Raw genomic sequence first — 21,357 nt, 5'->3', positions numbered from 1 at the left:
GCCGGGCCCAGACAGCCACGCGGAGTCCAGCCTCTGACATGGGGGCTCACGGTCTCCTGGGCCGTGTCTGTGGCAGAGAATTCTATAGGCTGCTTCAAGTGCCGTCCCCAAAGAGAATTTCTTCTTTTTCACTTCTCTAAATGAATGGCCCTTTCATTATTGAGTCTCCCTTTGGCTCTTGTGCCACAGGGCAGGCTAGGATGGAAGTGCCCTTGTGAGCTGGGGGGCCTTCAAGGGCTGAGGAGAAACGCAGGCCGAGGGACCAGCCTCTCGCATGGGCTCCAAGCTCCAGTGACCTCCACTCACCCCCTTGAAATGTCTGGAAAACATAATGGACAGATTTTCTGTCTTCAAAGTTTCCGGCTAAACCTCTTCAAGTTCTTCATTGTTTGGGACTGAGACACTCAGCAATGGAATGGGTAGCTCCTTTTGTATTTGCCTTGAAAGGCCAAAATATTTTTATATTGCTGTAGACAAAGCCATCTATTTAAACTGAACTCCATGTACTTCATTTCCCACCGGGGAGACCGTGTACAATGTGTGTGTCTCTATGTATTTGAGGGTCTTGAAACAGGTTTCTCATGGGGATGGCCATTCATGGGGGATCCAGGGGGGCAGAGTTGGAAGTGCCTGCCTTGCCAAGTGGCCTCAGGAATCTGGGCTGTAGTCTCAGATCTGCCCCTGTTTGCCCAGGACATGAGCCCCGGGATGGTGTGGCCGCTCTGATGTTGGTTTGCCTCTGCCCTGCATCTGCCATTTGTATGTGTTTCACGACTGTGGATTGTACACACCTTGACGACTAACTTAAGATCTAAGCTGTTGTCAATGTTCTGTTTTTCTGTTTGGGAGGTGATTTCACTGGTGTCTTTTATACTGTCAAAGTAAGTGGGTGGGGAAATGCATGAGTGACTGAAAGCAGAAGGAATAAATAAACAGTCAAGGAAGTAAGCAAACCAGGCAGAGAGGGTATTCCTTGGACCCATGATGAGAATGTACAGTGAACAAGAGAGTGTGATTAATCCAATCTGATGCACCCAGGAAATCATTAAATAAATCAATAAGATATCAATTCAACAAAAAGGTAGAAAATCAGAGAGGGCTACACACGAACCAATAGTCGGCCATCATGGGCCAAGGCATATGTGCGATATTGAGGTTTGCCAATAAAAGGATAACAACCCAAATAAATGAATGAGTGAGGCACGGAAATGCATAAACTAAGGATGAGGATGAGCTTTGGAGACCCATTCAATGAAAAGATGCAAGAGAGAGGGAACAAGCAGAGGGAAAAGGAGAAGGAAAATGGGTACAAACCAACAAGCAAAAAAAATTAGAAGAAGAAAGACAAAAAGAAAATGAGGGGACGAGTAAATCTATAAGGAGGGCCATAGAAGGTTATTATAAGCCAAGCATTAGAATTCATCCAAATATGTGCTCCTGGAATAGGAAAAGAAATAAGTAACAGAGAAAGAGCTCCAAGGGTAAGTTCAAAAAAGAAAGAGGGCCCAGTAGATCAAAGATGAGGTGTACTTTAACCAAAGTTTAACTCTAGGCACCCAGAGTCTCCATGTAAATCAGTAAATACCAAAATAAAAGAAAGCCCGAAAGAGAGAAAGAATGTGTGGATGGATGGATGAGTGAGAGATGAAGATACATGGGGCCCAGCGAGAGTGTCGCAGGGTGGGTTCCTGGTCATCCAGTCCTGACAGCTGAGGTTTGTTAGAAGAAAGGATACAAAAATGAGAGAAAGAGAGAAAATATCCAATAGAAATCAGGAAATATGGAAGAAAAAGTAGCCAAGACACACAGAAATAAATTAATGCGTGAATAAGAAGTAAATACATAAAAGAAGGCAATGCTGGCAGTAAGGGTGAAGGCCATCATGAATCTGGGGTGTGGTCAATCCAATTCTAAAAACCAGCCCTCTGTCAATAAAATAAGTATCTGAATAAGAGAAGGCTGAGGAAGGGATGCATGCTGGAGTGTGTGGCTGGAGAAGCCGTGGCCCCATGGCCACCCCTGACTAGGGTGTTGGACGCTTGTAATTAATCCCAGCTGGGCACCTGAGGTCCATAAGAAAGTGAGAGAAGAGTGAAAATGTGACAAAGGAAAAAAAAAAAGTGAGAAAGTGAAAGTGAGAAACAGTGTGAGGTAGGAGGAGATATGGAAGCTGTAACAGGAGAGATGTGAACATACAAAGATAACAACTAACTAAAGGGATACATGGGTAGATCCACTAGAGAAAGCTGGGCTAGGACTGATGCTAAGGAGACATCACAAACCATGGGTTCTAAGTGGCCTAATTCTGAGCCCCTAGTTCCATTAATAGAGAAATAAATACCTAATGAAACAAAGAAGGCAAGCAGGATGGAAGGTATGAATGAATGAAGAAAACCCAAAACCAAACCAAACCTGTTGCCATCGAGTCGATTCTGACTCATAGCGAACTTATAGGAAAGAGTAGAACTGCCTCATACAGTTTCCAAAGAGCGCCTGGTGGATTTGAGCTGCCGACCTCTTGGTTACCAGCTGTAGCTCTTAACCACTATGCCTCCAGGAATGAAGGAAAGGAGGGAGGAATTAATGACTGAATGAGAGGTGGAGCTGCATGGGCCAGGGGTGGGTATTTGCGATGGCATTAGATCCATCAGTCCATGGTGACTGAGCTCCAGAGTAAAAGAATGCAAAAGAGAGAGGGAGAGAGTGAAAGAGAGAATAAATGAAAAAATGAGAAGAAACTGAGAACTAAAAGAGAAGAAAGGCAGTATCCTGACAACCAAGCAGATAAACGTGTACACATGTGAAAAAGAACCATGCTAGGAGTAAGGAGAGGGTGCCATGAACCAAGCACAGAGCCTGATTTATGTTCGTGCTCCTGAGATGGGTCAACCACCATCCAACCAAGAAACGGTTCACGGAATAACTGTGTAAGTGAGGCCAAGGAGAGTGCCCATTAGCTAGAGATTAGGATTATCCAATCAGGTCTACCTACAATCTAGAAATATGGAAATAAATATCATATATAAATAGAAAGACTGATGAACGCACAAATGAATGAGTGAGGAGAAACATGGACGTTGGCCCCTGAGAAGGGTATTTCGGAGGGAGGTTGGACCCCTGATCTCCAAAAGAATGAAAGACTGTAAGAGAGTGAAAGAATGATAGAAAGAAATAATGAAGATGGGGAAAAATGAAAGAGGAAATAAGGGAATAAAAACATAATAAATGAGCAAGTTGAGTAATAACTCTGTAAGATAGGGCTAGTTTAGCACAGGTTGCCCTGATTAATTCAAATCTGTGGTCCTGAAGCTTATAAATAACAATAATAGTAACACAAATAAAAGACTGGATGAAAGACCGAATGCCTGAGTTCCATTAGAATACAAAAAAAGGAGATGGAAAGAATTAGAGCACCCAACCCCCACCCCCCGCCAAAGCAAAACCAAACCCAGTGCCATTGAGTTGACTCCGACTCATAGCGACCCTGTAGGACAGAGTAGAACTGCCCCATAGAGTTTCCAAGGAGCACCTGGTGGATTCGAACTGCCGACCCTTTGGTTAGCAGCCGTAGCACTTAACCACTACACCACCAGGGTTTCCTAGAGAAGGAAAGATGTAGGAAAAGAAGTTAAAATAGCCATATGGAAGAAAGAGCACTTAAGTGGTTAAGTGCTTAAATACCATGAACATAGTTTTTCACTAAATATAATAAGTGGTATAAGTTGAGGTTCATCAAAAAAAGAACAAAAATCTAAAAAGAAAGGAAGAAAGAAAGGATGAATGGATGGAGAAATGACTATGAATGAATGAATGAGAAATGAGGATTTTAATGAATTTAGTTCTGCACCTGAGGCTCATAAAAGGATGCAAAAAAGAGAAAGAAAGAAAGGAGGAACTATAGAAAATTATGGCAAGATGTACCTAGGCAATAAACATACATTGGGTAAATAAATAGATACATACATGAAGCTATGAGAGAGAGGGCCATGCTCAAGCAAAATGGTGAGAAGGCATCATGAACCAACACTTACGACTAATCTGAAACTGGGCTCCTGAGGTGGTTAATTAATCTTAAACCAAATCATCATGGCCAGGAATTAATGAACAAAGGAGACCCCACTCGGACCAGCACTGAGAAGGCTCCATGAGCTACAGATTACGGCTAATCTGATTCTGTGCACCTGTGGTTCATAAATAAAAGAATAAATATTGAAATATAAGGGTGACGGAAGGAATGAATGGATACACGAACAACTGAATTGGGAATGGAAATGCCTGGGGCAGCTGGGAGAGCTTCCTCCACGGGCTTCTCACTTACTGTGCGCACTCTGGGCACCTGGGGTCTGGAAGAGTACAAAGATAAAGAAAGAAAGTGTCCGAAAGGGAAAGAAAGAGATAAGGAGAGATAAAATGGAATTAATGAAAGAGAAAGGAAGAATGCAACTAAAAGGTACCCAACTTGTGGGCCTATCTGTAAGAGAGGTTCTGTTAGGATTGGCAGTTAATCCTAAAATCGATGAGATCATCCAAATCCACGTTCCCTGGGGGAGGGAAAATGGAGAAAATAACCAAATAAGCAAAAAAAAAAAAAAGATAACAAACAACCAAAGTAATAAATGAATATTTAAGAGAGGTTGTCTGAACAGGGATTGTAAATAGTTCAAACATGTACTCTTTAGATAGATAAATACATTGTACCTGTCAAAGAGTATATGAAAAAGAGAGGGACACACCTGGCCCAAAGACCGGGCTGCATCTTCCACCATTATCATAAAAACATGTGCAACTGAGGCCCATAAATAAAAGAATACATACCTAGATGTAAAAGTGGCCCAACGTGGGGAAGGAAATATTGCCAGTGCACATACAAAGACCAGTGACATTTATTTTGCACATGGGGTTTTGATTAATACAGTTACATGCACAGGAGACTAATAAGTGAAAGAATACCCCAAATAAGAAAGAAAGGAGGAATATATGAGTGAGTGGAGGAATGAATGAATGAATAAATGAGAAATTGAGTCCTACAGTCCAGGGATGAGGTGTTGCATGTCCGATTCTCATACATAATTCCGTATGCCTGAGTTACATCAAATCAGAATGAACGGATGACAGGAAGGAAGGAAGGAAAGAAGGAAGGTGGGAAGGAAGAGAGGAAGGAAAGAAAGGAGGGAGGAGGGAAGGATAGCCTGTGTTCCAGCCCGCAAGTAAAGTGGTTCCCAGGGAAAGAGGCCATTGGCATGTTGTGAGCTTGTTAGATGCAGTTTTCCTGGCAAGGAGGGGCGGGCTCAGAAGACCTGACCTTGGAGTGCCATTGCCTTGCCCTGGCTGTGTGGGCCATTTCGCTTCATCTCTCGCATTCTCAGTTCCCCCATCTGCAAACCTGGAATGGCATCCGCTCCTTGCTTGGATTGATTATGGGGTAAATGTTCTCATCCCTGTTGGCGATGTCCTGTCTCTAGCTCAGAACAGGAGGGTTGGGCTTAGGCCGGGCCCTGCAGAAGGTTGCATGAACATAGGGTGTTAAGCTGGGTGGGCATCTCGGCCCCTCCCTGGGCGAGGGTCACCTGTGAGCTCCCTATGAGGGAGACTTCACCCGCCAGGGGGCAGCAAAGGGCAAGAGAGCAGGAGGCACTGGGCGAAGTGGGGCTGCCCGGTGCTCCATTCTGGGGGTGGTACCCAGTCGGCATCCAGGGCCCATGGTCCGGAAAGACAGAGGCCAGACAGTGGCCAGGAACGTCCATGCAGAGTGACCCAATGGAGGAACCCAGTGGAGGCTCTGGGTGTCCAGAGGCTGACCACCAGAAATCTTGTTCTTGCAACTTTCTGACATGTGTCCTGGGCCAGTCCCTGATGGGTGGGTGCGTCTCAGTCCCCACTTTGCAGAAACGGTCCCAGGTCCTGGCCCCTGGACATGGCATCTCCAAAGCCCGTTTCAAGGCCTCTCTGTCTTCCCGACTGTTTTGCCGTGTATTCTGTACTTTGGCAAAAAAGTGCTTTTGTACTATGTGTTGAAGTTGTTCTCACTCATCTGACCACCCTCCTGGGGGCTGCAGGGGCAGATCTGGAGAGTTGTTTGTACTGACCACTCCCCCCACCCCCGCCCAGGGACTCAGTGGTCTGTCTGAGTTTCCTTTCTCTGTAAAGTGGACAGGATTTGTAAGGTTATGTGTTGTGTTCCTGTGTTTGTCTGTAAAAAGGAGAACCAAATTCCCTTTCCACTTCTCTATTCTTATTTGGCACATAAAAAACAAAAAAAACAAAAAACCTGGATTTTGGCTAAATGCCCTGAGCAGGGAGGAGCACAGCTTGGCTGGAACCCAGGGAACTGGCAGTGAGCATGTGAGGACCAGGGGAGTTGGGGTGGGGTGGGGGGTTTGCATTTTGTCTTGTAGACAGTCAGGAACTCAGGGATGCTTCATGGGGGTTGGCATGGGAGGTTGTGCTTGAATGGGCCTCTGTGGGATGACTCGCAGACACTGGGCTGGAGGGGCAGTGGCCAGGCTCAGGCTCGGGGTGGGGCTGATGCTGTAGTCCAGGCAGGTGATGCTCAAGGTGGGGAAGGTGGGGGCCGGGCACAGGACTCCAGGTAATGGGCTTTGTAGACAGGATGCAATGGAGGGAGGGAGGGAGGAGTCCTGGGGATGGTTCCTATGTTCCTAGCACAGGCAGCTGAAGGGACGGCAGCCACATTTCCGAAGACAGAGGACATTGAATCCAAGCCACCCCTGTGCCTGGAGCACCAAGTGTCCCGGTCCCTATGAGCAGGGCCACATGGGCAGGAATTCAGTCCTGGGGCCCCAGGGCTCTGCTCTCCTCCTGGTTTGGGACGGAGGCCTTGGACTCTGCCTGGCCAGCCTGAGGCCTGGGGGTGCTAACGAGGGGTCCCTGAAGAGTCTCACTAACAAGTCCAATGTCACATGGGGATGAGGGAGGGTGTGGGAGGGGCTCAGGCCAGGACAAGACTGACAGGTCTTTTCAAGGACAGGCATTGTGGTTGTCTACACAGTTAGCTCTGGCTCAGGGTAGAATGGAGAGGAAAGGAGGGTCACAACCATGGGTCACGTGGAAACAGTGGAGGAACAGGTGATGGCTGGTGGGACCGAAGCAGGCCTCCAGGACAGCCTTCTACCAACATCCAAGGGCCACAAGGGGTAAAACTAGGCCAATGGGAGAAGCCCTGAGGAAGCCCTGGAAGGTGGGGGTTTTGGGGTGTGTTTGGGTCTGGGCTCTTAGAGACTTTGGCTTCTGAGGGTCCCAAATCTGGGTTGTAAAGGTCTTGAGACTCAGGTCAGGGTTCCCGATGGCTGATGGAGGGGGCCATCCCTGCCCGTGCTCCCCACCTGGCCCGTCTGTGCCCTACCCACAAGATCCGTGGTATGGTTCCAGCGCTCCTCCCTGACCAGGGTCCCTCTGGAACGTGCCTCTTTCTTTCCTGTAATTTCATAAAGACAAGGACACATCTTGTCTCTTGACTTTGGCATTTACATGAGCCCCCCATACAAATCTTTTTCCTTTTTCCTGGTGACACCAGGAGTTACAGCTCTCCTGAAACTTCCCCTGCGACTCCCAGCTCCCTCCTGTGGAAGCTTGGCCTCTGGGACAGATGGGCCAAGGGCCCGTGTGTTGCTAATGTCAATGGTGTGGACCTAGAGCAGGAGGAAGTGCACCATAGCTCCATCACCCCGACACATCACCCATCCTTCAAATTCTTTTCCCCTTCGAATTCTTTTCTGTGGGTGCCTTTTTTTTTAGTGAGCATACTTTTTTTTTTTTAAGATTACGAGCGTCCATTTTTTAAATCTCATTGCCATTGTTCACCACATCCACCTTTTGCATTTTGCTTTTTCCATCTCATGCCTGCCATAGGCATTTTCCTTTGTTCTGTGGTCTTTATCACCTCCCTGGCTGCCTTGTGTCTCATCGAATGGCTATGCCATCATTCACAAAACCATTCTGCTATTGTTTTGCATAAATCATTTTGTTTTGCATAAATCTTTTTTTTTTCTGGACATTATAAATGATGCCACAGCTAATGGCTTAGCACACCCACTTTTTTTTTTTCCGTGCTTACAGTTCTTTCCTTACATCAGGAAACTGTAATAGCTTCATAACATGTCAGTTTCTCCTGCTAGATTGTGAGCCCCTTAAGGGCAAGGAGCTTGTTGAGTTGATCTTTGTATTTCCAGTGCTTGACATGTTGTAGACTGTAAATACATGTATGCTGGATGAGTAGATCAAGGGAGAGATATGAACGTGTGAGCAAGTGCGTGAGTGGTTGGCTGATGAGTGAGCTGATGGAAAGATGGAGGATAGAAGGATGGATGGAGGAATGAATGGGCTGGTGAGTGAGAGGATGGAAGGCTGGAGGATAGAAGGATGGTGGAGGAATGAATGGGCTGGTGAGTAAGGATGGAAGGATGGAGGATAGAAGAAGGATGATGGAGGAATGAATGGGCTGGTGAGTGAGCGAATGGAAGGATGGAGGATAGAAGGATGGATGGAGGAATGAATGGGCTAATGAGTGAGCAAATGGATTTCCTAGGAATGAACTTCTTGATTGAAAGACCGGAGATTTTTGTATGAATAGTTGACTAATGTCAGAAGGCTTATAGCATTTTACAATGTCCAGCAGTGTATTAGCATTTTATTAAGATACGCTTAGTTTATCTCTGTTAAAAATGCGTTTCCGTCGATTTAACTTGCCTTCTTTAATTACTAACAAGAGTTGAACGTTTTAACGCATATCTGTTAATGAACTGTATTTTATTTTCTGTGAACTGTTTGTCCATGTCCATGGGGTCATAGCTTTTTGAAGAGACGCTTCCAGGACAGAATGAGCATCCCTGGATGTAGTGAGCCCTCCATCATTGGAGGCATTCAAAGGGTGGCCCAGGCAGCCACTCAGTGAGGGTATTTTTATGGGGATTTAGGAAGTGGGTGTATGATTGGCTGAGATGACCTTTCAGATCTGCTTGACTTTAGGGTTTTGCTTCTTCCTGGGAAATAAGTTTTGGGGACCAGAACACCTTCCATTTTGCAGCCCAAGACATCTAAAGTTGCATCCACTGGGCATGGGGATGTGCACATAATTTATAAACTCTCTCATTTTACCCTCGTGATTCGTATGAGGGACAGGAATATCTCTCGGAACCCCCAAAGTCCAGATTCCCCTGCCTGGCACCTTGCATAGTTAATTGGCAAACTTCTCATTGGTCCATCTCTGACCCCGTTTTTCCTTGAGGAAGCTAGTTCTCTTGGACCTCCATTTCCCCACCTCTGATGGCATACAACAGCAACACATCAAAGGAAATTGGGGGAGACGGCCTCCTGGCCCTTTGCCCTTCCAGTGTTGTATGATCTGTGAGCCCGTGTCCCCAAACCCCAGTCTCAGTGGATCACCTCAGTGATCATCTTTTGGGTCTAATTGATGAATGGAAACTTTTGGATCAGGGCTGAGCTCCGTCGGTCCTGGTGAACGCTCCTTCAGCTTTCCTTCAATTGGGCCAATTAAATTCAGTGGTCACACGAGCAGAGCAGACCCTATGCCTGGCCCCAAATTTGCCACAGCTCAAAGGTCAGCCTCAGCCATTGGAGAGAGGACATCATCGACGGGCCAGTCCCATGGAGGGCTTGCCCCTGCTTCCCAGAGCACCCTCCTGTCTGGGCAGAGAACACCTTTGTCCCCTCAACCCCTCTACTATAGCACTGAGTCCTGTTTGCCTGAATCAGTTAGTCATCCACATGCTCATCACAGTGTTGATGCTTGGGAAGGCAGCGATTATTTTGACATGAATTTAATCCATTCATCCATTCATGCATTTGGCAGACATTTCTTGACCTGGTGCTTCTGGCCTTCCCTTTTTGGCAAAAGCAAACCTTTTCGTTCTGGGCGGGCTGTTTACTGCCATGGGCTGTGGTCATGAAGTGAACACCCTCATTTATGGCTTCCTCCTCTGGAGTCACTGCTCTGAGCACGTCCTAGCTGGAAATCACCTGCCACTGTTACTCACACGCTTCCACCTCTCCCATGGTGCTCCCTGTGCATCCCACACCGCAGCCGTGCTCCAGGGTGGGGGTTGGAGGGTGGCTGGGGCTGGACCCTCTCATCCAGGAGCGGAGCTGTCTTCCCCAGGCCTCAACCTGCCTGGTGCATGGTCCCTGCCATGAGCTTTGCCTTCCGCCTTTCAGCTTCCTCCACTGGACAGCAGTGGTTGTAACTCATTCATTCCTTCCTTCACTCATTCATTCACTTACAGTCAACAAACATTGTTAAAAACTAGCTAGTGCTATACTAGAGCTGGGTCCCAGAACTGGTTCTTCCCTCTTCTTTTGGAAAGGAGAGCCCAGCGTGTCTGCACGGGGCCATGTTTGTGTGTCAGGAGCTAGGTGAGAGTCTCCATGTAGCTCAGTAGGGCTGAGTTCTGGTGAAAGTTTGATTGCCCTTTCCGACTTGGTTTCTTCCAAAACTCTGTAGATTACTAATCAGCAAACTGTGTTCCCTGGGTGCTCAGAAATCAAAGCCCATAGCCTTAAGAGGCCACGATGAGAGCTGGAGGTGGGGGCGGGGGGAGGGGATCAGAGATGAATGGCTGATTTCAGAAGGGCTTGGGCTCTTAAGTCATTAGAACACCCTCATCTTTCAACGCAGGCCATCTTAGAACCATTCCTGTCCCTTTTGAGCTTATTGAATCCTTGACTCCATTTAAGGGAAATTGGGGAGATGATTACTTGTGTGGGTGACGGGCTCACACACTGTGCTGGGCTCTGCATGCAACTACCCATTAGCAGACTTGGTGGCCCAGGCACAAGGGCACTTGGCAAATCTAGACGTAGCCTGAGCGACGGGTGTTCGCTCACTGCTGCCTCCATGACATAGGTGTCCTTCCAGGGGCTCTACCAAGAATTTGGAATTCCCCACATGGGAGAGTAAGTATAGGAGCAAAGCCAGGGCCCTGGAACTGGACAAACGTGTGTGCCTTGTACTCACTGTGAGAGCTTGCGTCTGTTTTTTTTTTTGGGGGGGGGCCATACACCCACCTCGCAGGGCTGTTGTGAGGACCAATGTAACCATGATTTTGAAGTGTGCTTTCTAGAGGGCGGGTGCGCGTGCCCCAGGGGGTGTGGCAGGGGAGTGGGCACCCAGGCCAGGAGGGGCAACCTGACCCAGGCAGCTTAGTAGGAAAATATTTTTTCTAAACAAGTAGGGGTATATTGTGGAATGCTCAATTTGTAGGCTATTTTAAGATGACATTTGAGTCATTTTGGAAGGGACATTCATGCTGAGGGTGGGGAGACTTTTTTGGAAATGCCCTTGGACCCCCTGGGGTACGCATTCATGCTCTACTCTGTAACAGCTGGAAATGCTTGGTGGCACCTCCTAATTGTAGTGCAGTGTCTAGCACTGTCTGGCCTGTGGGCGGCACTTACACCCTCCCCCAAAAACATTTGGCTCCAGCAGCAAAGACACTGCACATTCCCTCCCCAATATCCTCTCCCCTCCGACAACATCTGAGCATCAAATGCCAGCAGCCTTGGTGCCTAACACAGTGCCTAGCCAGTGGTAGGGGCTCACCTTTGACTTTTGTTGGATGGTTGGATGAATGGATGGATGGGGGGATGGGGGGATGGGTGGATGGATGAATGGATGACAAAATTGTAACAAAATGCAAGCAGCGATGTTTATAACCTTTACTAAGAGATTGTATTTTGCTCAAAATTAACCTGTTAACAATTGTTGTGTTGTATTATATGGACTTTTGTATGAAATGTGTTGTTGAAAAACCAGAGTTCTTGTTTTGGGTGTCCTGCAATGGAACTTCAGCTGATTTGTGTTTAGAAAGAGCATAGGTTTTAGAATCTGGCAGACTCTGGGGCCACTTTCTGACTGCCCACTGTTGGGCCTGCCATTTCACCTTTCTGACCCTCAGTTTCCATTTCTTAGACCACAGTAACCTGAAGCCTACCTCACAGGGTTGTTGTGAGGGCTGAGGGGTGGGTAAACTGTACGGGCCGCCGTTGGCTCTAATGGGAGGTGGGCTTATGTTGGGGGTTGTCTCGAGCACACTAGTGGTGCCTTTGCTAGTTCTAAATGAATAAAAAAGTTAGCTCTGAGCTTATTCTAAGATTGTGTTTCCAGCAGTCAATGGGACACATAGCATGTTCATGGGCGGAGCATTCTGGAAGTTTTTAGCGAGGTGGGCCTGGGATAAATATTTGTTTGATTAACGAGTGATGGCTTTTCCTCAGAGGCTTGCTCTCCCTCCATCCGTGTGGCTGGCTGGTATGCTGTGCTTTTTGAGTTTCCCAGGCATGCTGGTGTTAGGAGAGGCCCATCTGCTTGGAGGGGTCTCTGGAAAGCTAAGGAGGAACAGTGCGGGTAAGGGGGCTGCTGGGGAGCCTTTTTGGTGAGCTACAGCTCCTCCTTGCACCCTTTAGCAGAAAGGCCTGAGTTTCTTTCTTTTTTTTTTTTTCTCAAGCTCGTTGGGGTTTTACACACTGTACCCCCTGCTCTAGCTTGGGATGTGGCTGAGGGGCTTGAGGCCCATTTTACGGATGAGTAAGTTGAGAATCAGGGCCAGCTGGGTATCAGAGCCAGAATTGAAGGGTCTTGTGGGAGAACTAGTGCTCTCTCGAGCCCTCCTTGGCTCGCCCCTTCCCACACTCAGCAGATGTACTCTGAGTGGTCCCCACTGTGCACCCCGAAGTCCTCTGGGCAGAGGGCGTAGGGGTAAGAGAGATTGGGTTCAAAGCTCAGTGAGGTTCAAGGAACTTGATTGAGTTAGACAAAAGATTGCCGCTGCCCTGGCAAAGTCTTAAGAGACATTTCAGATAGGGGATCTCTTATCATTATTGACCACTTACTGGGCACCCCAGTTCCTCTCCCAGCCTTTGTCTCATGCACATGAGAGAGCAGTATTCTGCTCAGCACCCCAAGTTCCCTCTGTAGCAGCTCAGCAAGGCCCCAGCAGGGGGTGAGGGTTGAGCTGGGTACCCTTTCGTCCCTTTCCTATCTGCCTACAGGGTGACATGGTCTTTCCCAGACTAGGTGGTCAGCCTTGGCTGGTCTTCATGGCCTGGCTTTCGCCACCTGACACTTGTATTGCCGGGGCTGCACCTCTGTAAGTTAACATGCCCCCTGCCGGGGCCCTGCACAGGTGCCTGGCTCTCCCGCCCCATGGGCTTTGCTGAGGGGGCCTTCGAGTGTAGCCTGCAGGGTTTGTTCCGTGTCCATCCCCAGCCCTTGAGAACATGCCAGAAGCTGAGCGGCTTTCGTGGGTGTTCTTAAGGGTCCCACTCTAAGGGCAGGCAGGGACCTCCTCCTGGATTGTGACTCTGGGCCTAGGTGTCTGTCTCCCCGATAGTTCTCAGGGTCCTCATGGGAGGGGGATGTTCTCAGGTGGGTGCCCCACATTTTCATGCCCACGTTTCTCTGAGGGGGGCAGGCTGGGTTCCTGTATCCTGGGCCAGATGGAAAGCAGGGGTCAGTGAGGTCTTGGCTAAGTGTGAGCCGCCCTTGAGCCACTTCCCAGCCTTGGGACCTGTGCTGCTGGACCCTTTACACCCTTGCTTGCTGCTCTGGTAGGCGCCTAATAGATGCTCACCGACGAAAAGGGCAGGAGTTTAAATGGGTGGGAGGAGCCGAGCTGACTGGCTGCTGTGTACATTGACTCCAGATGTTTCTTTCTAAGGGGAAAGGGTGTGTATCTCAGCAAAGACTCTTCAGGAGAGATCCTGGGATCTCTGCACATTTGCATCCAGAGCACAACTTCATCTGGGGTACGTGGCCCCAGTGGTGGTGCAGCCCAGGGGATTGCTGATAAGGTGCTATTTGGCAATTCCAAAGTCAGAGGGGCATCCTGGCCACAGCTGTGCCTGCTCTGAGGCTGGTTGTGGACCCCAGAAGACCGCTCCCTGGGGAATGGGAGGTTCTTTGCCTGAAAAGTCTTTGCTGCCACCATTGGTGACAATCCTCAGTGACTTGTGAAGTCTGGGCATGGCTTTGGGCAGGGAGCAAATTGAGGGGCGCTTGGACTCCAAACCTTGATTCCTTGCATTGCACTTGCCCACAGGGAGAATAGTCCCAAGGGGTGGGGCTTCAGGGGTCTTGCTGATTTGAGTTCTAGTCTTGGTGGTACTGTTTGGCACCCTGAGCCCCTTTTCCTACCTGTAAAAATGGGTGTCGTGACCGAGGCCCACACGGGGCAGAGTGGTGAGAGGTGAAGGTGGTGGGCTCTGGGTTGCTGCCCACTGATGCCCATGGGCACCAGCAGCTGGCACATGAGCATCAAGGTCTGGGTTGGAGGCCGCTCTATGCCTTGACTCACTGTGTGGCCCCGGGCACGTTTGTGTACCTGTAACCTGGGGATCATCACACCTGCCTGGCATGGTCGTTATGGGATTCAGTGAGAGTCTTGCTGTGACAATACATCCTTTGTGATCTGGTCCTCACATACCCTCGCTCCTTGCCCTCTTGGTGGCCTTGCCAGAGACCTGGGGTCCAGAGAGCCCCGTGCTCTCTAGACTCATGGTTGTCCATGTGAATGTTGCCCAGGGTGGAGGATGTTGAGGGAAGCACCCAGCCAGCTCCAGGAGACAAGGATGGAGGGAAGTGTTTGCTTTTTAAATTCAGAGATTCAATGGGTTGCTGAGCTGGGGGAGGTTGAGGCAAAAGTGGGAGGCTTGGGGTCAAGTTTTAGAAAGCCTAGAGGAGGAGATATTTTTGGAATAACTGGTCAAATTGGTAATGAGTTGTATAGGAGAGCTAGGATCATGTTTAGAAAAGCCAAAAGTTCTAGAAAGTTCTAGGTTGGTGAGGTGAGATAAACCAGAGGTGATTAGGCTGTGGGAGGGGTGCCAGGACCTGAGTTATGCTTTTGGAAGTCTGCAGATGGGGGGAGGCTGGGGGTGACATTTGGGACTCCAGATGTTGAGGTGAGCTAGGTAGATTGGGCAGAAGCTGGCGATTAGGTGCGTCCCCCTTCCCCACAATGGCTGCTTAAGAGCAGGACTTTGTCCCCTAAATGCCCTGGTCTTCTCAGTGGAGAGGACTCTGCTTTCCTCCTAACCTTCCCCTGGGCCTGCCTGTCTGCTTGTGAACTCATACACCTGTGAGGCTGGGAGCAGGTGGCCTTCATCTGCACCTGTGTCTCCCTCAGCCTCCACAGCCATGGACAGGCTGGACCCAAAGACTCTCAGCTCTGGAATCGGGGCTGCCCCTATGAGAAGGGGTGCTCCCTCTCTGGCCTCTTCTCTACACATGTTCCTGACCGGAGGACTGAGCTGACCTGCAGGTCAGATGGATGGGCAGCTTTGGCCACTGCCCTCTCACTAACCCTGAGAACTTGGGAGAACTGTTGGCCCTTTAGGGTCTGCGTCTATGAATGACTTGGACACCTACCTCACAGGGTTGTTGTGAGGAACGCTGTGATAAAGCTGGAAGCACCCGGCCCAGCTTGGCATGGGGTGTGCTCTCAATAAATGTGTTTCTTGTATTAACAAAATTGGTGATGGGTATGGCTACTAATATGAGGAGAATGAATGTCGGACTTACTATTTTCCTGGTGTGTCCCTGACCTTGGGTGGTGGCTCGGGCTGTGGGAAGGTCAGTGGGATGTGTGGGAAGGCGACAAGCGGAACCAGCCCAAACGCTAAGAAGCCACTTGTACCCCACCCCCTGGGCAAAGCTGAGCTCAGGAGGTTCTGAGGTTGATACCTGTTTGAATGAACTAACTCTGGTCTCCTTCTTCTCATGGTCTTGAGATCCAGCTTCTTCCAGAAAGCAGAAGGTGGAAGATGTCTGGCTTTGGAGGCCAAGAGGGGACACTCCCACAGGGCTGTCCTCTTCCTCCCCCTCCTTCACAATCCCCAGGGCATGCCGGGGGCTGGGCCTGGCACTGGTCATGCTTGAGCTGATGTGGAGTGGAGAGCCTAGGGGTCCTGCCTGGCTGGGACCCTGGGCCAACCCTCATTCAACTGCCTATTTGCTGAGCACCTCTTCTATGGGTGCCTGGGTGGGCCCAGAGGTGTTGCCTTGGGCCCAACCCCTGCCCAGCAGGTGGGAACCTCATATTCATGTGACGGTGCTATTGTCCAGGTGACCAGGCAGAGGAAAGTCAGGCTGTTGGTAAGCAGCATCTGGCTGGGGCTGATGGGGGGATTGTGGGGAGCAGGGGGTGCTGTACACTGGGGTCTAGATCGAGTCCTGGAGGCAGTGCAACTGCTTTGCTGGAGCAGATAAGATGGATATGCCTTCAGTAGGGAAGGGCTGGTTATTGTCACCACCTCCTCCTCTTTGCCCTCCCTCCTTCTCTCTTTTCCCTCCTCTTCCTCCTCCTCCTCCTCCTCCTCACAGGGAGGTACCTCAGGAGAACTGGAGGCAAGTCCAGCTGTGAGTGAGCTGGGCTGAGTGTATCCCCCTTTGCTGAGAGGAAAGCAAGCCACATCCTTGGGAAATCATGGCCACAACTCAGCCAAGGACACCTGAGCCCAGCCCGTGATCGAGACAAGAGATGTCGATGGCACTGAGGGTGGTCCTGGAGAAGTGAAATGAGGAGGAGACGGCACTGGTAGTGAACCCCACCAAGATGGGCCCAGACTCAGCCAATAGGGAACTGAGAGCTCAAGAAGGTCCTGGTGTGTGAGCAGCAGCCCTGGCCTCTGATGAAGCTTAGGTGTCCAGAGTGTGGGTCTCCTTGATGTTCCAGAGTCGAGACCTCAGCTCCAGTCTCTGATGAAGCTCAAGTGCTATGTGAAGATCCCCTTGATGCTCCACAGGTGGGACTTGAGCCCTGACCTCTGACAAAGCACAGATGTCCAGAGTCCAGAATGAGGGTTCCCCTTCACGTTCTAGAGGTGGTGCTTCAGCATCAGCATCTGATGACACTGAAGTGTCTACAGTGAGGGTCAGCCTTGATGTTCCAGAGCCAAAACCTCAGCTCCATCCCCTGATGAAGTTCAAGTATCCAACTAAGTGTCCTCTTACATTCTAGTGTTAGGACTTCAGCCCCAGCCTTCGACAGAGCTTAAGAGTCCAGAATGAGTGTTCCCCTCTTCATGTTCTGGAGCAAGAACTTCAGCTCCAGCATCCGATGAAGTTCATGTGTCCAAAGTGAGACCCCTCATGATGTTCCAGAGTCAGAACTTCAGCTTCCGATGAAGCTCAAGTGTCCAGAAAGAGGCCCCCTTGATATTTCAGAGCCGAGACATCAGCCCCAGCTTCCGATGGAGCTCAAGTGTCTAGAATGAGAGTCCCCTTTATGTTCCAGAGCAAGGACTTTAGCTCCAACCTCTGACAAAACTCAGATGTCCAGAATGAGAGTCCCTTTGATGTTCTGGAGCCGGGACTTTAACTCCAGCCTCTGATGAAACTCTAACGTCCAGAATGAGGGCCCTCCTTGATGTTCTAGAGCCGGGACTTCTCCTCTAGCCTCTGATGAAACTGAGGCATCCAGAATGAGGGCCTCCCTTGATGTTCCAGAGCCAAGACCTCAGTGCCAGCTTCTGAAAAAGCTCAGGCATCCAGAATGAAGGGTCCCCCTTGACGTTCCAGAGCTGAGACTTCAGCTCTAGCCTCCAACAAAGCTCAGTTATCCAGATTAAGCCCTCTCTTAATGTTCAGAGCTCGGACTTCAGCTCCAGCTGGGACTACAGCTCCAGCTGGGACTTCAGCTCCAGCCTTCAGTGAAGGATGTCCAGCATAAGAGTCTCCTTTGATGTTCTAGATCCAGGACTTCAGCTTCAACTTCTGATGAAGACGCTTAAGAGTCCAGAATGAGGGTTCCCTTGATTTTCCAGAGCTGGGGACTTCAGCCCTAGCCTCCAGTGAAGAATGTCCAGAATAAGGGTCTCCCTTGATGTTCTAGATCCAGGACTTCAGCTTCAACTTCTGATGAAGACGCTTAAGAGTCCAGATTGAGGGTTCCCTTGATTTTCCAGAGCTGGGACTTCAGCCCTAGCCTCCAGTGAAGAATGTCCAGAATAAGGGTCTCCCTTGATGTTCTAGATCCAGGACTTCAGCTTCAACTTCTGATGAAGACGCTTAAGAGTCCAGAATGAGGGTACCCTTGATTTTCCAGAGCTGGGACCTCAGCTCCAGTCTCCAGCAAGGCTCAAGAATACAGAATAACCCCTTCCCTGCCACCTTGATGTTCTAGAGCCAGGACTTTAGCACCAGCCTCTGATGAAGCCTAGGGTCCAGAATAAGAACCTCCTTGATGTTCTAGAGCTAAGATGTCAGCTCTAGCCTCCAGTGACGCTCAAGTGTCCAAAATGAGGCCCGTTTGATGTTCCATAGCTGGGACCTTAGCTCCAGCATCTGATGAAGCTCAGCTGTTCAGAACCAGTGAGCAAGCATCAGGACCATGGACTTGCTTGGGCAGAGCTGGGTGTAGCTGAGGTTAACTTGAGACTGGAGACGAAAAGGAGGCTCTACTGTCCTCCATGGAGCCTGCAGCCTTCATCATTAGCAAAACCAGAGGTGGCATTTAAACCCCACCTGAAAGATGAGTGCCAGTTGCATAAGGAGAGATGTGACGAGGGCTCACCTGTTAAGTGGAAGAGCACTGGGAAGAGCATGGCCATAGGAAAAGGTCTGCCCGGGGAGCATAAAGTCACAACAACTTGCTGTTTTATGCCTTTTAGTCTTGCTGGACTCATGGCTGGCTGCAGACCAGTCTTGACCCCCAGGGCTGCCAAATTGGCCAGACCCTGGAATGTAACCCAAGCCTGTTTCAGCGGCTTAACTCCTCTCCAAGCGGCAGGTGCTAAATGCCCACTCACCATCCCGGCACCGAGAGACTTCCTTGGGGCTGGTCAGATCTGGTTGCCTCCCTCCAGCAATGAAAGTTAATCAAGGTTGGGACTGGGACTGGGCAGACCATTGCAATGGGTGCAGAGATAACCTAGACAGCAACAGAGTTCCCTAGTCTGCGGGGACATGGACACTAACTTGCCTGATGCAGCTGTGTTTTGGGTGGAAGCCCTGCCCTGTGTACCTTGACAGTACCTTTGTCCTTCAGAGACTTGATTGACACCAGACTGTCCACTGAGCTTGAAAGAGATGACAGTGAAAGAACTGAGGCCAAGAACATTGATTTGCTCAGAAACCACATTATGGCCAGATGCATCGCATGGATAGATGCAATTGAAATAATGGACGTTGTAGGCTCCAGGAGGTGGGAATGCTGAGGGTTATTCTGGACCTGCTGACTCTGAAGTCTCCAGATGGGGGCTTCTAAGAGCCCAGTATTATCAGTTATACCTTTGGACACAGCCGTGATAATATATCCCAGAGAATGGCTTGTTATATGCAGTTGGAATCTGGAGGAAAGGGAGCAGCTAGCAAGAATCCTTGAAAACATGTACTCCTGTCCTAAAGATGCCAATGTCATTTTGGTGACAGTTCCCGGAAATTCCTTAGACTTTGGAGCTATGCACGCAAACACTTTTTTTTATGAGTTACTGGAGCTCAAGACCTGGGAGAGAATGAAGGAGATTCGCCGTCTTAAAGGACTGCCCTCCTCCGCCACCCTCACTGGGCCAAGTTATTTTAGGAGATTTCCAGGAATAGGCAATTATTAGAAGCACTCACTGCTGATTTCGTAGAAGTTCCCACAACACATTCTGAAGCCAAATGCAAAACGGGTGAGCTGGGCTTGTAAAATCTTTGAAGAGAATGTGGAGTCCGTTCCATAAAATTGTCAGCCTTAGGGAGCTGGGCTTAAAAGTAGAGCCATAGCCGTGGAAGTAAGGGCAGAACGGAGCCTCTGCATCACCAGGCAGAGCCCTTGACTTAAGTAGATCAGAGATGAGTATACAGCACCTCTCGGGAGGGTCAGCCTGAGCTCCACAGATGTTTCCAGAAGGACTATTGAGTGCTAGGTATTGTGAGGAGGTGAATTCAATTCAGTCCCTGCCCAGAAATTTCAGGTGGGCTGTTATGGTCGCAGTGTCAAGGGCTTCCCTTCGTTCACAGCTAGTGGTCTCCCAGTCAGCTTGCCCATTTTACAGATAAGGACACAGAGGCTGGCTACTGGATGTCTGTTAAGACCAGACCTCTCTCTGGACGTTGCACACTATTCCCTGCACCAAGCTGCCCCTGATTTTCCCAAGATTCCCAGGAGCCCAGAAGGGCTAAGGAGTGCCTGTGCTTACCTATCTATAGAGCAGAAGTAGGAGGGCTCGGCCCCAGGGCTGCTGCCTCTTTGGGCAGACTGACAGTGATGGCACCTGGCCTCCGGGCGCCCCCCCACCATATTGGAGACCCAGACCACGGTGGGTGAGGATGCCTTGGACCATGTGGGAGTCTGAGAGCTAGGCCCAGCCACAGTTCTTTCTGTGCCTCTTCCCCTCAGGGCCTCGGTTTCCCCATCACTGGCTTTGTCCTTTCCTGCCCAGAGGGACATTCATTCTCTGGTGTGCAGTCACTCCCCCGCGGTTCTCACTCAGCCTCCAAGGTCCTCAAGATGCAGGGCTGGGAGGCGGGTCCTGGGTGACTGTTCCTAAGGTGGGTGAGTCTGAGAATGACCACCACTTGGCAAAATGGGCCTGAGCCAGAGAGGTAGGCGATTCCAGGGGAGAGAAAATAACAACCTTCTTCCTTAGGAGGGGATCAGGGGCCCCAATTTGACGAGCCCTTTCAGCTCAGCTCTTAGCAGAATCAGGGAATGAAGATGGCCTGGGCAGCAATTTTCCGCAATAACTGTAATTTTTCCCTCTTATCCTTTCTGGGGGCTGCCATTTCTGAGCTGGACGCGGGCCACGCACCTAATCGCTCCCTCCCCATACTTCTCAGAAGATACTTGGGCGTCTACCCAACCCTCATCCCAAGGACTGCGTGCAGAACAGTTTACTTGATTGAAGTGGAAATCTGACCCAGGCAACTAGGGCCTCTGGGGAAGCTGGGCTGTGTAGCGGCAAATGCTGTCTCCCATGCAGAGGCTGGACCCTGTGGACAGGTGGGGTGGTGGAGGTGGGTGGGGCAGGTGATGGAGAGGGCAGTGAAGGGCAGGACAGGTGACCTAGAGTTGGCCCACCTCCACCCAGGTGTTGTGTGGTTAATCAGCAAAGAAAAAGGACCTCCTCCCTCATTTATCAGGCTAAGTTTTTATCTACGAGGTTCCCAGACAGCCTGCAGCCCTCTCGCTGACTTCCTGGGCTGACCCCCTCCATCCTGAATGGCCCTGGTGAGTTGAGTCTTCAGTGTCCGCTTAGTTCAGCTCAACAGACCTTCATGGTGATCCTGGGCGAGTCCTGGCTGCTCTGCTGGGGGGCCCTGCGATGACCCTGTGGTTGGGTGGAGCACCGCAAGGCAACTACAATGGATAAGCCAGGGGAGCTGGCTCTGCAGGGTGGTCT

At 49.8% G+C, this 21,357-nt stretch overlaps 1 long non-coding RNA gene across 4 annotated transcripts in view; it reads left to right on the top strand.

The window, feature by feature from the left end:
• The window catches only part of LOC126084101 (uncharacterized), a 36,759-nt gene extending 21,108 nt beyond the window's left edge, over positions 1-15,651 (top strand). For 3 of the 4 annotated variants that reach the window (XR_007518928.1, XR_007518926.1, XR_007518927.1), the window contains exon 6: positions 190-15,650. This is a non-coding gene — a long non-coding RNA (uncharacterized LOC126084101). Of the gene's footprint in view, positions 1-189 lie in introns of all 4 variants that reach the window. The other variant, XR_007518929.1, reaches the window with a different exon arrangement.
• Positions 15,652-21,357: the final 5,706 nt, after the last annotated feature.

This window comes from Elephas maximus, chromosome 10 (assembly GCF_024166365.1).
Source record: "Elephas maximus indicus isolate mEleMax1 chromosome 10, mEleMax1 primary haplotype, whole genome shotgun sequence".
Lineage (NCBI taxonomy): Eukaryota > Metazoa > Chordata > Mammalia > Proboscidea > Elephantidae > Elephas > Elephas maximus.
This window is presented reverse-complemented; position numbering and strand designations above follow the sequence as displayed.